The following is a 15751-nucleotide window of genomic DNA, read 5'->3' on the forward strand; positions in this document are numbered from 1 at the left end:
ACTTTAAAAATAATAAAACGAAATAAATGAGAATGGGTGAGTTGGGGCTACTTGGATCGGTCGACCTATCTACTGGTATTCACAGTTCAAATAATGCAATAATCGAAATTATTAGATGATACTCTTACATTCGTGAAATACGTTCATTTACAGTACGCGGCAGACAATAATGTACATCGACCTCTAGAAGGAGATAGCTGGTTTGTAGACATTGTCTTTGTCGTTGAGACCGACAAAACGTCATATAAATATGAGTGACAGAGACAACGCTCTACAAAGCCGAAATGTCATTCTAAAAGCCGATGTACATTATTTTGTGCTGCGTACTGTAATGATAATGATTACGAGGATCCTAATCAATCGAAAACGCAATCTCTCGTAATAATCCATACTAATCTATACTTTCATACTAATATTATAAATGCGAAAGTGTCTCTGTCTGTCTGCTGGCTTTTAACCGTCCGTCCCTTTAATCAATATGACGGTTTAATAAATAGAATGCTTTTTATCACGGAAAATAAAAGAGTTCCCACGTGATTTTAAAAACCGAAACTTACGTAGATAAAGTCACGAGCATTGTCTGATATTATAATAATATGTATTAAATACATACGTAACAAAGTTTTTATTTATTTTAATGTTTTATACATATTTTTAAAAACACTATGCTAATGAGATTTTGATGAATTACACCTATTTTTGTATATGTAGCAAAATAATTAAATCTACATTTGAATAAGGTGAGATATAATAAGTAATTCAACATTTGCACGATGTGTGCATGGCCGGAAATGAATCATTTTAATCGTTGTATCACATAAACAGATCAAGTTATTATAAAAATAAACTACATTTAAGTTTTTAATGAATTAACGAAAATGTTTTTTGTTTTAAATACCGATTAATAGCTTGATTAATGGTACATGTGCTGACAAATGGGTCCTGTCTTAAATCAATGCTTTAGTTTAAGGTAGGTGCATGTATTACCACCACTAAATATTCTCCTTGATGATCGAAACCAAATATATATTGTTATTTACTACTTTATTATTATATATTTTTGTGGTATTACGAACTATTGATAGTATTAATCTTAAACTACATTAGTAGTCAATAATGTCTAATGCATAAAGTCAGCTCTTCTTAGGAGAAACTGCTTTCCGACTACAACGTTGAAAACCGAGCCGTTTTTATATACTTAGTGTTTACATAAGAATTAAGCTATACATTTTTAAATAGGTATCTATAACTTGGAAAGTATCGATTGGTTCGGATTAGAATAAAAGTAGATTATATTTGGAATCCTTTGGGGTTTACTACATCGGTAGGCCACAAAATAAGTTCAAATCGATTTAACATTTTATCTAATTCGGACTGGATTAATTATATTATTTGACAGCCCAGCAATACAAATCTAATTTTATGAAGCTGCATCAAAGCTTAATTTTTGTAAGTGACATTCTCCATCTCACGTAGGTTTTCCTTAGGGGTAACCCCCTAAGGAAAATCTTAACTAAGCAAATTAAATGTTATATTTTTTACTATAATTATTTTTCATGTAAACGACTGTAATAAATTAACTAGGAAATAAAACTACAAAATAAATTAATCCTAGTAAATTAATGTTAAAATATTATTCTAGAATTAAATATACATATAATTTTGACCTATTTTTCCTTATTCTTTACAGATTAAATGGTAGCACTTAGCTACTATTTAGGCAAATGATTATTATATTGCATTGAGTAATATCATGCAAATATAGAGCAGCAAATCAAATACAGTACGCGGTAGAAAGTAATGTACATCGGCCTTTAGAATGACGTTCTGGCCTTTAGAATGACGTTTCGGCTTTGTAGAGCGTTGTCTCTGTCACTCATAGCTATATGACGTTTTGTCGGTCTCAACGATTGAGACAATGCTCTACAATGTTGTATAGAAGCAGGCGTTACTTTGCGGAAGTTGCGCTGAAACAGGTCGAATCTGTATGGTGCAAGATGCACCATACAGATTCGACCTGTTTCAGCGGATTATAGCAAATTAAGCTTTTGTTCATTGTATTTAATGCTCTACAAATCTGCTATCTCCTTCTAAAGCTCAATGTACATTACTTTCTGCCACGTTTTGTTGAAATAATTAGACATCTGTCTCTTTTATGTAGCAGAGCTATTATGTTTTAGACATCCTGGATTTCTGAAAACTCAACCCGTAAGGGCGTAAAATAGGGGTTTGAAATTTGTGTAGTCCACGCAGATGAAGTTCGGGGCATAAGCTAGTCTATTGTATTAACCACAACTTTTATACTAGGTTTAGTGCATTTTGCAGAAGATTGTTGCTCTAGTAAATGGCAACTCTGTGTCAACTTACAGTGCCACAAGAGTAGGTAACCAGGAAAACGCGATAACCCACTAAAGATTTGGATAACAATAAAAGCAACACCTAGCAACACTACAATAATTATCATAAATATTTCGTTACTGGACAGGCATTATATCTACCTAATAATATACATATTTTATCATCCATTATATTAAGCATATATACCTATATTATAATGGATTATAAATATTAGTAGGTACCTATATTATATTAAGTACGTACCTATATATACAAATAGAAATAATTATATATATTATAGTTTATTGATCAAAAAACAAAAGTACAAGTATTTTCTGCATATTAAAATGTACCTATATTAGGTATTTTAATATTAACTATATGAATATATTTAAAATATATATATTTTTCTAGATAAAGCCCGCGATTTTGCTCAGCGACAATATAAAGTTATTTTTGATCCGGAAAACAAATAAGTAAGTAACTCTTATTGAATATTTTTTTTAATTAGAGTAGAAGTAGATAGGTAGGTATAGTTAGGTAGGTACCTAATTAAAAATTGTAGAACCGGTGGAATTTGAACCCATATACATATTTTCTTTTGGTTAGGCATCGACAGTTCCACAATTTTTGGTAATATACCTAGAATATTCTGTATAGGTCCTATTTCTAAAAGTATTTCCTTCAAATATAGGTAAGTAACACTAATTATTAATTAAGTTCAAAGATTTTGGTGTTTGCTTTTAATTAAGTCAATCCTGTACTTTTTATTCTTTGTCATAGTATCAAGCAATAAAGATTGTTTAAATAAATTAAAATAACTAAGTTTGGTAAGGGTAAAATATATCATTCTTACTGGTAGGTACCTACTTTAAAATCCTAAATCCACGCGGAACAAATCAAAGAATTATTGCCAAATTTATTTAAATAAAGGCAAATAGCACAAACTAAACAATATTATTTCCTAGTGCGAAATCCTAAAAGCATGTAGGCGGCGAGTACCTACCTATGGACAATAAAAAAGCCTTAATGACATTTCGCATTTACATAACATTTTTGGTGGGGTGACGTTAAAAAGTAAATACGTTGTAGACAAATTAGGAACGTGAGCAAACGAACAAATAAAAAAATTTTCCAATCGCTGTTTAAGGACAATAAATAAATTAAAAAGTCAACTCATCAACGTTTCGTCTTCGCCTAAATACATGACAAGTATCTCCCTCCTTGTTCCCCCTCTTACATAAAGTGACAATAAGTCTGTACACACACGGCCGACTTGTTTGTACACTCACACACGCTCGGAACCGGCTAGGTATTCGGTTTCCCGCCACCACGCACACTAAACACAAAGAGCAAACAATACAAACACCAACACAAGTAAATTTAAACTCACCTCAAAATAAATCCATTAGAAAACACACTTGTTCAAACAACTAGCGCTTAGCCTCGAAAACGCGTTGAAAAAACACTCGCCGCATCCGACGTGAACACTTTTCAAAACTTTCGGTCCAGTACTCTTCAGTTAGCACCTCCCCCGTCCGTTCCCGCCAAAACTGTTCGAAATTTCCAAGTTTTAAAATCCCCGCGGAACACGTTAGCAACACCGGGCACGGTTGTCTCACTAATACAACGAAATAATCTTAATTACTTTGACAAATTATTCGCAAACCGACTTCCGCAATGCTCGATTCAATCAAACGCTACAACAGAAAATAAAAGAAACACGCTGAGGCCCCAACAGTCAACAAAATTATTAGCACACGTTACGCGGTAAAAATAAACTATGATTAACTGCCATTAAGATTCGCGGAGACACCGGCGGGCGACATGCGAGCGTAAAAAAATTATTAAATAAAAACCGATTATTGCCGGCAATAAGAATCGCGAATTTGTTTACAGCGGCGCTATTTTCATCGCTAGGAGCGGTCCCGATATGAATAATTATCGGCTGCGAGCGAACATCGACGCATAGTTGTCGTTTCATAAAACGTGCGCGTTAAAACTGAGTCGAAAGGCTCGCCCCGTGGTAGAGCATAGCGCCGAATAAAATAAACAACAATATACCTAAATAAGCAGCACGACGGGCGCGGCCGTGTGTGCGTGCGCGCCGATGTGTGCGTGTGTAAACAAGGGGCGCTGCGGCCTGCTTGACGTCCTCACTCCTGACAATCGCAAATCTTTATACTTTTTAATCGTCCATGTCGTGTCCACTGAAAGCACCTGATACATCTTTGCAATCTGCGGCGAGGAAAGAAATCATGTCGCTCGACCTTTTACGTCATCACAATCGATAAACGTCCTCAGCTGGACATAGTTTTTGCAAGGATCTCTACAGACATGTTCTAGTGTCGCTTATGTTCAGCAAATATCAGAAAATCGCTTGAAAACGGCTATCCACTTAATATTCCTTTAGCATAATTATTATGATTTTAAATAAGTAATAAGTAGGATACGCTTATGGTGCCAAAAGACGTTCTTGAAGATTTAAAAGCCTTTTTGAAAAATCAAATGCTATGTTAATATGAAATGAGTTACATTTCAATAATTGTAAGATATCTTACTTTTTCTTTAAAACTAATTTTTACGTACTTTAAAAAAATTGCATTTTTCCTGAGGTCTGCTAATCCTTAATTACGGTCTTTATTAAATTACTTTTTTTATTATATTACTTGTTAAGGTTAATTATACTTAATACAAAAACCGTGATGTCTAATTCCATAAAACAAATTTTTTTAAATGGAAAAAAATGTAAGTGTCCATCCGGCCCCGAGCTCCCCGCGAGAATAAACATATGACGTCACCGGCGGGTAAACAAACAAACAAACACATGCGCGGCGCTCATGTTTCCTTAATACAATTATTATTTCGAATGTGGAACGCGGGCGGGACGGACGCGGCCATAGACTATAGCGATTTATTTTTAATTTCGCGACCATTGATTTACGAACCAAAGATACTATACTAGCTGGCCCTGGCTTCGATCGGATGGAATTTTTAAAAATTATTTCTTAGTATAAATTGCTCTAGCTAGTCCCAAGCACGCATTTCTTACTTATCGGATTAGTAGGTATTGTGAGTTTTGGGTATTTTAATACCTACCACTAACGGTGATGGAAAACATCGTGAAAAATTTGCATACCTGAGAGTTCTCCATAATGTTCTCAAAGGTGTGTGAAATCTGCCAGCGATGCCATAGATATCTAGAAAAGTTCTCTAAAGGAAAATCGCTAAAAAAATTAGCAGTCAGTAGCAGTAGGAACTACCAAATGCCGACCGAAGGGAAAACTTAAAACTATGAAATAACAGTGGTTTTTGGGATTCTCAAATTAGTAATAATTGTAGTATCAAAAATTAAATTTAAAAAAAAAATTGTAAACTATCAATAGTTCCTCTTAATGATTGCGAACACATGCCAATAGTAAGTGCGAGACATCTTCTGCATTACCACATACAATTGGGGACACTAAACTTATAAGAGTCTGGATTAGTAAAGTCGTAATTTACTCATGTAAGCTACTTACGCGAGTAAAACTTACAGGTATAATTGGGTATTGGACTCCAATTTTTTTTAATATTTTATTATAAACTAGAATAAAAATAATGACGTAAACTGAAAAACTAATTAAATCGATCAAATAACAAAAAAGTTATACGCATTTAAATATTTCTGATTAGACAGAGATAGCGATACAGCAGTTTGACGTCACACCTAATGCCATAGTAGCTTCGTGCGGTTTCATACAAATTTTCGTTTTGCGAGAAAGGGATAGAAGACCCTCCCACTCCAAAATTAAAATGCCTGTAACTTTGTAAATCTTTGTTGGATTTTAATATTTTTTTCATTGTACGTCATTATTTTTATCCTAGTTTATAATAAAGTAATAACTAATAATATTTACCAAATTTGAAAGTAGGCAAATACCCAATTGGGGACACTAAACTTATAAGATGGTTTGGACTTACGCGAGTAAAACTTACAGGTATAATCGCGGTCTTAGGTTGTGTGTGTATCTTTGGTTTTCAGATCTACGGTGGCGAGGTTAAATGTGGCCGGGCGCGGGGCAGCGTCAACTCATTGTCTATGCGAATTAATTAGATATGCGTGTTTTGCACCCAAATTTACATGTTGTTACAGACTGTTCAACTAAACATATTATAAATAGGCTTAGGCGGAAATATACCTATTTAAAACTTAGCTAGAAACTTGGAAACTTATTTTAAATTGAAAGTTTATCTTCTTAAATTTTAATTTAATCAAATCACGACAAATAGGTACTTCTACATATATAAACCGGCCAAGTGCGAGTCAGGCTTTCGCAACGAGAGTTCCGTACTACAGTCGTATTTTTTCGACGTTTTGCACGATTATTCAAAAACTAGGTAGGTATAATGCATAAAAATAAATAAAAATCTGTTTTACAATGCACAGGCGAAGACCTTTCATACTATGATACCTACCCCACTTGATATAGTTATCTTACTTCGAAAATTGAAAATACTAATTATTAGATCATGACCACAATTTTTTTTGTGTGATGTAAGCACAAATTCACGGTTTTCAGATTTTTCCCCTAATCTCTGCTATAAGACGATCCTACCTGCCAAATTTCATGATTCTAGGTCAACTGGAAGTACCCTGTACGTTTCTTAACAGACCGACGACAGACAGATAGCAAAGTGATCCTATAAGAGTTTCGTTTTTCCTTTTAAGGTACGGAACCCTAAAAAGGAAATCTAAGTAAAATCTCAAAAATTATGTTCAGTAGGGTAGGTCAAGACAAGACTCAGTTTGGGAGTTGGAGGCCCCATAAAAAGTATAATGATTGTAAAGTTATGATTATAATAAGGATCGTCAATGTAAAATTAAAGAAAATTGTCGTGCTCGCTTCGCTCGCGCTTTTGTGCCGAGGTACATTATTGATATTTCTACTACTTTACTGTATTGTATACTTTACTTGTATAGGGCAGGGGCTTTACTATAGATAGAAACTTTTTTCTGGTGATTATAGCCGTTTTAAGCTACTTTTTATCCCGGATAATCAAAGATTTCCCTCGGGATTCTTAAAGAGCCACCTGTAAAACCGAATGACAATATGGGTAGCTTGAGTCCAGAAATGGACTTAGGCTACTTTTTAGAGTTCTTCTTTGATTTTCCGGGATTTTCACGGGATTTTCTAAAAACTTAAATTCACGTGGACGAAGTCGCGGGCTTCACCTAGTTCCTAATAAGTTGACACACATACAAACAAAAGCAGTTTTGTCATACCTATTTCCGTAGATAAATGAATGAATTTGAAGCGAGACTGGCCTATTCTTTAGTTTTATTTGTTTGTCGCAAAAAATCGTAACACGAGAGTCGAGTCATTCCACTTTGCGAGAGCAAGGTTTTTAGAGATCCCTAGACAAATTCATGAAACCACAATCAGTACCCATATCATAAATGCGAAAGTGTGTTTGTTTCTTGGTTTGTTGGTTTATTGTTTTGTTTGTTTGTTGGTTTATCCTTCAATCACATCGGATCGCAACGGGGCAACTGATTGACGTGATTTTTTGCATAGTTAAAGACCTGGAGAGTGGCATAGGCTTTTACTACTTTTTATCCCGAAAAATCAAAGACTTCCCACGGGATTTTTAAAAACCTAAATCCACGCGGACGAAGTCGCGGCCCGCGGGCAATAACTAAACTTATTGACGTCCGCCTTCTTTTCGGAAGGTGGGAGGTTCGATTCCCGGCAGGGGATATTTTGAATTTTATAATGTTTCATTTTTTTAATTTTTTTCTTAATTTTCATTTTTCAAAATAAGATAACTATACCGAGTGGGGTATCATATGAAAGGGCTTTACTTGTACATTCTAAAACAGATTTTTACTTATTTTTGTGTATAAGTAATGATTTTTGATTTATCGTGCAAAATATCGAAAAAATACGACTGTAGTACGGAACCCTCGGTGCGCAAGCCTTACTCGCACTTGGCCGGGTTTTTTCTTTTTTAACTGTATGCTTCATTTATTTAATTTTTATGTATGTCACACTGTCCGTGTGGCGTGAGAAGTGGGAAGTAGCGAGGAAAGGAGGCAGAGACGTAGAAAGACGTAGGCTGAGATCTATAGAGCGCACTTTGACATTGCTCAGACTTAAGATTGAATTAAACGAGACAGACTTATGTGAGAGATATAGCTCTGTCTCGTTTTAACTCTGTCTTGAGTCTAAGCAAAGTCAGATTGCGCTCTATTGATCTCAGCCTACGTCTTTCTACAATAACTAGCTGATCCCCGCGGCTTCGCCCGCGTGGATTTAGGTTTTTAAAAATCCCGTGGGAACTTTTGATTTTAGTTGCGGGCGAGCGCGGGTGACGTACGTGTGTGCGAGGCGTCCCCCGGCTCATACCCTGATTGCCATCTCAACCTGTCGTGGACTATACATATCTGCTCTGAGCTCTCTTTCTCTTGCCCTTGTTTCATTTCAAAATATATTCATAACTAGACGATGCCCGCGACTTAGGATTTAGGTTTTCAAAAATCCCGTGGGAACCCTTTGATTTTCTGGGATCAAAAGTAGCCTATTAACCTTCCCCGAGATGCAAGCTATCTCTATCGGTTAAACGGATAGGCCGTGAAAAGCTAGCAGACAGACAGACACACTGTCGCTTTTACAATATATATATATATTTTTTTATAAAGTATTAGCCATGTTAAATGACTAATATTCCCCTTTCCTCTCCAACTAAGCGTCAAGCTTGTGCTAGGAGTAGGTACGACAATAGTGCAACGGGCGGGGTTTGAACCGTCGACCTTTCGGTTTTCAGTCCACTCCTCTACCCGTTGAGCTATTGAGGCATATTAGTATGGATAGTATGGATAATAATAATATGTTTTTGTATATTTGGACAAAGTTATCTACGAGGCAAGGATTTGAATCCCGGTCACTGTTATCAACACCCGGCAAACTAAAATATAAGATAAATATCACTTTGTTTAGGTAGGTATATGCCAAAACATTATTAGATTGCGATTTTTTATATCTGTTACTAGCTTATGTCCGCGACTTCGCCCGCGTGGACTAGAACACAAATAAACCCCTATTTTACCCCCGGTTAGGACCGTATTGGCCGTGAAAAGCTAGCAGACAGACAGACACAGTTTCCCATTTATATAATGAACTAGCTGATGTCCGCGACTTCATTTGCGTGGATTCAGATTTTTAAAAATCCTGTGGGAACTCTTTGATTTTCCGGGATAAAAAGTAGCCTATGTGTTAATCCAGGGTATAATCTATCTTCATTCCAAATTTCGGCCAAATCCGTCCAGTAGTTTTTGCGTGAAGGAGTAAAAAACACACACACACACAAGCTTACAAACTTTCGCCTTTAGTCGGGTCTAGCTGATATCCGCGACTTCATTCGCGTGGATTCAGATTTTTAAAAATCCCGTGGCAACTCTTTGAGTTTCTGGGATAAAAAGTAGCCTATGTCGTTCTCCCTGGTCTTATTACCTATACCCATGCAAAACAATCACGGCTATCCGTTGCTCCGTTGCGACGTGATTGAAGGACAGGCCAACAAACCAACAAACAAACACACTTTCGCATTTTTATTATGGATAGTGAACATGGGTAGTGATAAATTATTATATTTTGGTTTATAGATAATGATTTCAATGAAAACATAATACATATTTTCAGCTAAGACATCACAATATGGCTGAAATTCTTTCCTATTCTGAATTGACACGCATAATATTATCTTTATTGTTCTCGCTTGACAAAAACAGAAAACAATCGGTCAAGTGCGACTCGGGCTCGCACAGGAAAGGTTCCGTAACATCATACATGAACTAACACTTTATAATTTTTTAATTTTCATGGCAGCTACCTACTTTGAAATTTTTATTATTTGTTCTTATAGCGGCAATAGAAATACATATTCTGATAAAATTTCAATTCTCCATCTATTATGGTTTACGAGATACAGCCCACTGACAGACAGACGGTCGGACGGACAACGGAGTCTTAGGGTGAAATCTATAGAGTGCACTTTGACTTTGCTCAGACTTAAGATTTTTTTTTAAACGATAAACGAGATTGCGTTAAAACGAGACAGATTTATGTGAGAGATATAGGTCTGTCTCGTTTTAACACAATCTTAAGTCTGAGCAAAGTCAAAGTGCGCTCTATAGATCTCACCCTTAGTAACAGGGCTCTGTTGGCTTGGGTCGGGTACGGAACCCTAAAAAATAAAAGTATGTCAGAAATCCAGATATAACACCTGTTAACCCAATAGATAACAGTTCGCTATACTAACCTTGCTGATGAATAAATATTTGGTGTTTTCTGATCACTGATAACGGTGAAACTGATAATGATAACGCTAAAACACGTTGATAACACTGAAACTGGACGTTGTAGATAGATTGTAGATAATCTTTATTTTGGTTTGTTTTACCGGTGATGGCCTTTTCTTTATCGCTGGGAAATGCGTTTGTGGTTACATAAAAAAAATGTGTTAAAACAATTCAATTTTCAAAGTAAGATAACGATACCGAAGTGGGGTATCATATGAAAGGTATATACCATACCATACCATACCACCTGTACATTCTAAAAAAGATTTTTATTTATTTTTATCTTAAATATATATAAACTAGCTGACCCGCCCCGGCTTCGCTCGGGTGGAATTTAGAAAATAGAGGTGGGGGTTGAATTTCCAAAAATCCTGGAACACGTATTTCTTCATTTGTGACCGAAAACCCAAATACCAATTTTCATGCAAATAACTTGAAAAAAGACGTACTTTCGTACAAACTTTCATCCCCTATTCAACCCACTTAGGGGTAGAATTTCGAAAAATCCTTTCTTAGTGGATACCTACTCTTTACAAAGAACACACCCTCTAAATTTCATGTCTCTAAGACCAGCGGTTTAGGCTGTGCATTGATATATATGTCAGTCAGTCAGTCAGGACTTTAAATTTTATTATATATATAAATGGATTGACTGACTGACTGATTTATCAACGCACAGCTCAAACTACTGGACGGATCGGGCTGAAATTTGGCATGCAGATAGCTATTATGACGTAGGCATCCGCTAAGAAAGGATTTTTGAAAATTCGACGCCTGAGGAGGCGAATAGGGGTTTGAAAATTGTGTAGTCAACGAGGGCGAGGTCGCGAGCATAAGCTAGTTCATAATAGTTTTTAATTTACCGTGCAAAATATTGAAAAAATACGACTGTAGTTCGGAACCCTGGGCGCGAGAGTCTGACTCGCGCTTGGCTGGTTTTTTTTTAATTTGGTTGAAATTATGAAAATGAAAATACGTTTGTATGGAGAGAGCGAGGGGGAGTCCTCTATGAAGATGACGTCACAGCCAGCGGGCCGTAAATTCTGCCTCATTGGCTTAGTATGCCGACCACGTTTCGTAGCCATCCGTAGCGGGCGTTTTGACCGTCAATTTTGCCCGTTGCAATTCGCAATTTATCATCATCATCATGATCAACCCATCACCGGCTCACTACAGAGCACGGGTCTCCTCTCAGAGTGAGAAAGGTTTTGGCCATAGTCTATCACGCTGGCCATGGGCGGATTGGTAGACTTCACACACCTTTGGCATTCCGAACCAGTGGTAGATGCATCCGACTATTCGCAAGTACTTGTAAAAGTTTATACGAATAAAAAAGATTTTTATTTTTTAGAGAATGGAGAACTCTCAGGCATGCAGGTTTCCTCACGATGTTTCCCTTCACCGTTAAAGCAAGTGATATTTAATTGATTAATTAATTAAAACGCACATAACTCCGAAAAGTTAGAGGTGCGTGGCCGGTATCGAACCCCCGAACTCCGATTAGAAGGTGGACGTCCTAACCACTAGGCTATCACGCACTTCTCGATTGACGAAGATTAATTTGAAATTAAGTAGGCAGACATAATAGATTATTCAATTCAATTATTCAGTACGAGATCAATTATTCAGTAGTACCTACTAACCAGTGGCGTGCACAGGAGTTGCCAGATGTTTGATGATGTTGCCAGTTGGAGAAGCCAGGGTATGCATTTAGGTATGAACTTATTTAACGGCAGGTTATAATGAAAAATAAGCATTGATTTATTACAATAATAAGCAGCCAGGATGCAAAAAGCGGTCTTGCTGGACTCGGCTAGGATGGTCCGCCGATTTCTCAACCTGGTCGCCCTGACCCCCGGCCGTTTGGTCTCCCCTGCCGGGCTGTAATCCTGCGCCCGGTACAAATATGTATGTATGTAATGTTTATGTAGGTTTATTTATTTTTATGTATGTAAGTATATTATATTTATTTTGGCTGTTATATATATTTATCTTGTACACGGGCGTGAGAGTAGATATATCGAGATAATAATAATAATAAAGTTTTTTATTAAAGGCAAAGAACCCAGTATACATATTATTCATAAAATAAGGGTAAGCAGTGCTTTTATGCCTCTATGAGCTGCACGCCACTGCTACTACCTACCTACAATATTAAAATACTTAGTTGGTACGTGTTGATATGTTGTAGGAATTTTATTTGCGAGTCGTACCTACTCAGGGTTGCCACCTTTAACTTTTCTGAATTAATAATCCATACTTCCATACTAATATTATAAATGCGAAAGTGTGTCTGTCTGTCTGTCTGCTAGCTTTTCACGGCTCAACCGTTCAACCGATTTTGACGAAATTTGGTACTGAGATAGCTTGCATCCCGGGCATTTTATCCCGGAAAATTGAAGAGTTCCCACAGGATTTTTAAAAACCTAAATCCACGCGGACGAAGTCGCGGGCATCAGCTAGTATTGTAATATTTTTTATTTCATCGAATAAGTAGTGCGCTCTTCAGTGACGACACAAGAAGATAACTGAGTAGGCACCTAGATCTACCTTTTTAATTTATTTAGGTGCAACCCATGACTAAATAGAGCTGCAGATCGATTTCGTAAAACCAGCATCAATCGTTATTACAATCTCAATTGTTCTGATTGGCTGAATTTGTGCTATCCTTGTTGCAACAATGCATTGCAGCCAATAGTTAGCGCGCGTCAACCTATCAGAGGGTGGTTGCGATCGTGACATTGTAGCTGTCATTCTACCGCAATAGAGCTACTGGTGGACAAGACGACATCAAACGAGCCACAGGAGCACAGGAGCTACTAGATGGATATGCGTCATCATTTAGCATTATGCCCGCGACTTCATCAGCGTGGACTACACGAACTTTAAACCCCTATTTTACCCCCTTAGGGCTTGAATTTTCAAAAATCCATTCTTAGCGGATGTCTGCGTTATAAAAGCTATCTGCATGCCAAATTTCAGCCCGATCCGTCAAGTAGTTTGAGCTCTGCGTTGATTGATCAGTCACACCTTTTCATTTACCGCCTGCTCGTTTGCTCGCTATTGATTTATTATGAGATAACTGTGATATGATGTGGCTAGGACGTCCGCCTTCTAATCGGAGGTCGGGGGTTCGATCCCGGGCACGCACCTCTAACTTTTCGGAGTTATGTGCGTTTTTAATTAATTAAATATCACTTGCTTAGCGGTGAAGGAAAACATCGTGAGGAAACCTGCATGCCTGAGAGTTTTCCATAAGGTTCTCAAAGGTGTGTGAAGTCTACCAATCCGCACATGGCCAGCGTGGTAGACTATGGCCAAAACCCTTCTCACTCTGTGAGGAGACCCGTGCTCTGTAGTGAGCCGGCGATGGGTTGATCATGATGATGATGATGATTTATTATGATAAAACATTAAAAAACTTATTTTCTCATAAAATGTCGTATTTAATTTTTTCCTGAAGTGTCAACCCTAGTACCTATTTTGTTTTAAAGCAAATAGCTATAAAGCAAAATGACAAACATGTTTTACTAATTTGGCACGTTCGATTTTTATGTGTGGCGGTTTTTTTGACGGAAAACGCGAAAGACAATGCTAAAAAGTAAAAACCTGTTTAAAAATATGTACCTACCTCCTAGAAGTCCTAGACATATAAGTAGGTAGGTACTGTTGGAACAACAAATGCTATTTTTATCTAAAGCATAATATTATTATCATTGAAAACATTCTTATGTAATATAGGTACTTAATATTGTATTATTCCCCAAAGATGCATTCCTTAAAAATAGGTACTATAGTTAAAAATAATAATAAATAAGTTCGTACGGTAGTTTCATCAAATTAGGTTGAGTAATAATAATTGAACGGATAAGAACTTTGCTACACCTACCTTCCTAAACGTCTTATGATATGAATACACTTTCAACCATTGCTTTAGAATCCCAACTGCACATAAATAATTATTTACAGTTATAATTATTATTAGGTAGGTATTTCTCTAATGGCATTAGAGGCTAGAGCTGATATTAATTTTTGGGGTAAAGAGCTTAGTTCGAAATTAGCATTAGATTAGTAAAAACCTCGTATTTTTTATTATTGTGCCATCTAGTGTCAGTTTGTAATATTACGACGAAGACATTCGCTGTACTATTTTATGGTATTCTACTCTAGATGACTGTAAAAACCATAAAAACTATCAACTATTAAATTTTTTAATAATCTGAAGAAGTTATATTATTTAAAATTATACAGTTTATTTTATTTTTTATTGAACAAAATTACAAACGATTTTTTATATAGCCGTGACATCTAGCGACAGCTAATAACACTAATTCGCACTGGCAAAGTGCTACTATTTGACGCTAGAGGACTAAAAACTTTTACAAACTTTTTAGAATTTTGAATAAATAAGTTTCTATTTTTAGTTTATCATTTATATAATATTGCACGATTTTACATTCTACATTTTATTAAATAAATATTTATTACTTTTCTATTTCAACACTTTCTACGTGGCTATTTAAAAACGTTCCGTTGCTTCAATAGTTGGCAACAAAACCAGTGTTTCCACATCCAGAGATTTCACCTTTTTTTTAGGGCGAAATGAGTGCAGTTAAGTATATTTTTTATTTTGACACAGATTTATGATTTGGGCAGGCCAGGCGCACTTCGCATATTATTACGTATACAGCCACAACCCACAAGTATCCGGCGGGACCCGTCCAGCCGAGCCACTGCAGACGGTTACCGTGCGCTTGCGCCTACCTAACGGTCGCACGTGTTATTTTGATATTTATGTACCTACTCACGTGCTACTTTGTGCTTTGTCGCTAAAGATTTGAGTATCAAAACTAAAATGAAGGCAAAAAAGGGGATTCCGTCAAATTCTTTGTGAATGTAATGTATTTTATCTAATCATTTTAGTTTACCATAGGTAGGTACTATTAATTTTATTATGATAAATAATACCATTCTTACTGACGAAAATATATAATGTAACGAATACTAACTTTAGTTGGTTATTGCACCCTAAATAACGGAATTTCGATGTTTTTAGAGTAATTATTTAGGAAT

At 36.2% G+C, this 15751-nt stretch overlaps 1 protein-coding gene across 5 annotated transcripts in view; it reads right to left on the bottom strand.

The window, feature by feature from the left end:
• The window catches only part of FoxP (forkhead box P), an 81668-nt gene extending 77285 nt beyond the window's left edge, over window positions 1–4383 (bottom strand). For all 5 annotated transcript variants that reach the window (XM_069506559.1, XM_069506558.1, XM_034980880.2 and 2 more), the window contains exon 1: window positions 3731–4383. The gene's annotated coding sequence lies outside the window, so the exon portion shown is untranslated. The remainder of the gene's footprint in view (window positions 1–3730) is intronic.
• Between the last annotated feature and the right edge of the window lie 11368 nt (window positions 4384–15751).

The sequence above is a fragment of the Maniola hyperantus genome, chromosome 23, assembly GCF_902806685.2.
Source record: "Maniola hyperantus chromosome 23, iAphHyp1.2, whole genome shotgun sequence".
Classification (NCBI taxonomy): Eukaryota; Metazoa; Arthropoda; class Insecta; order Lepidoptera; family Nymphalidae; genus Maniola; species Maniola hyperantus.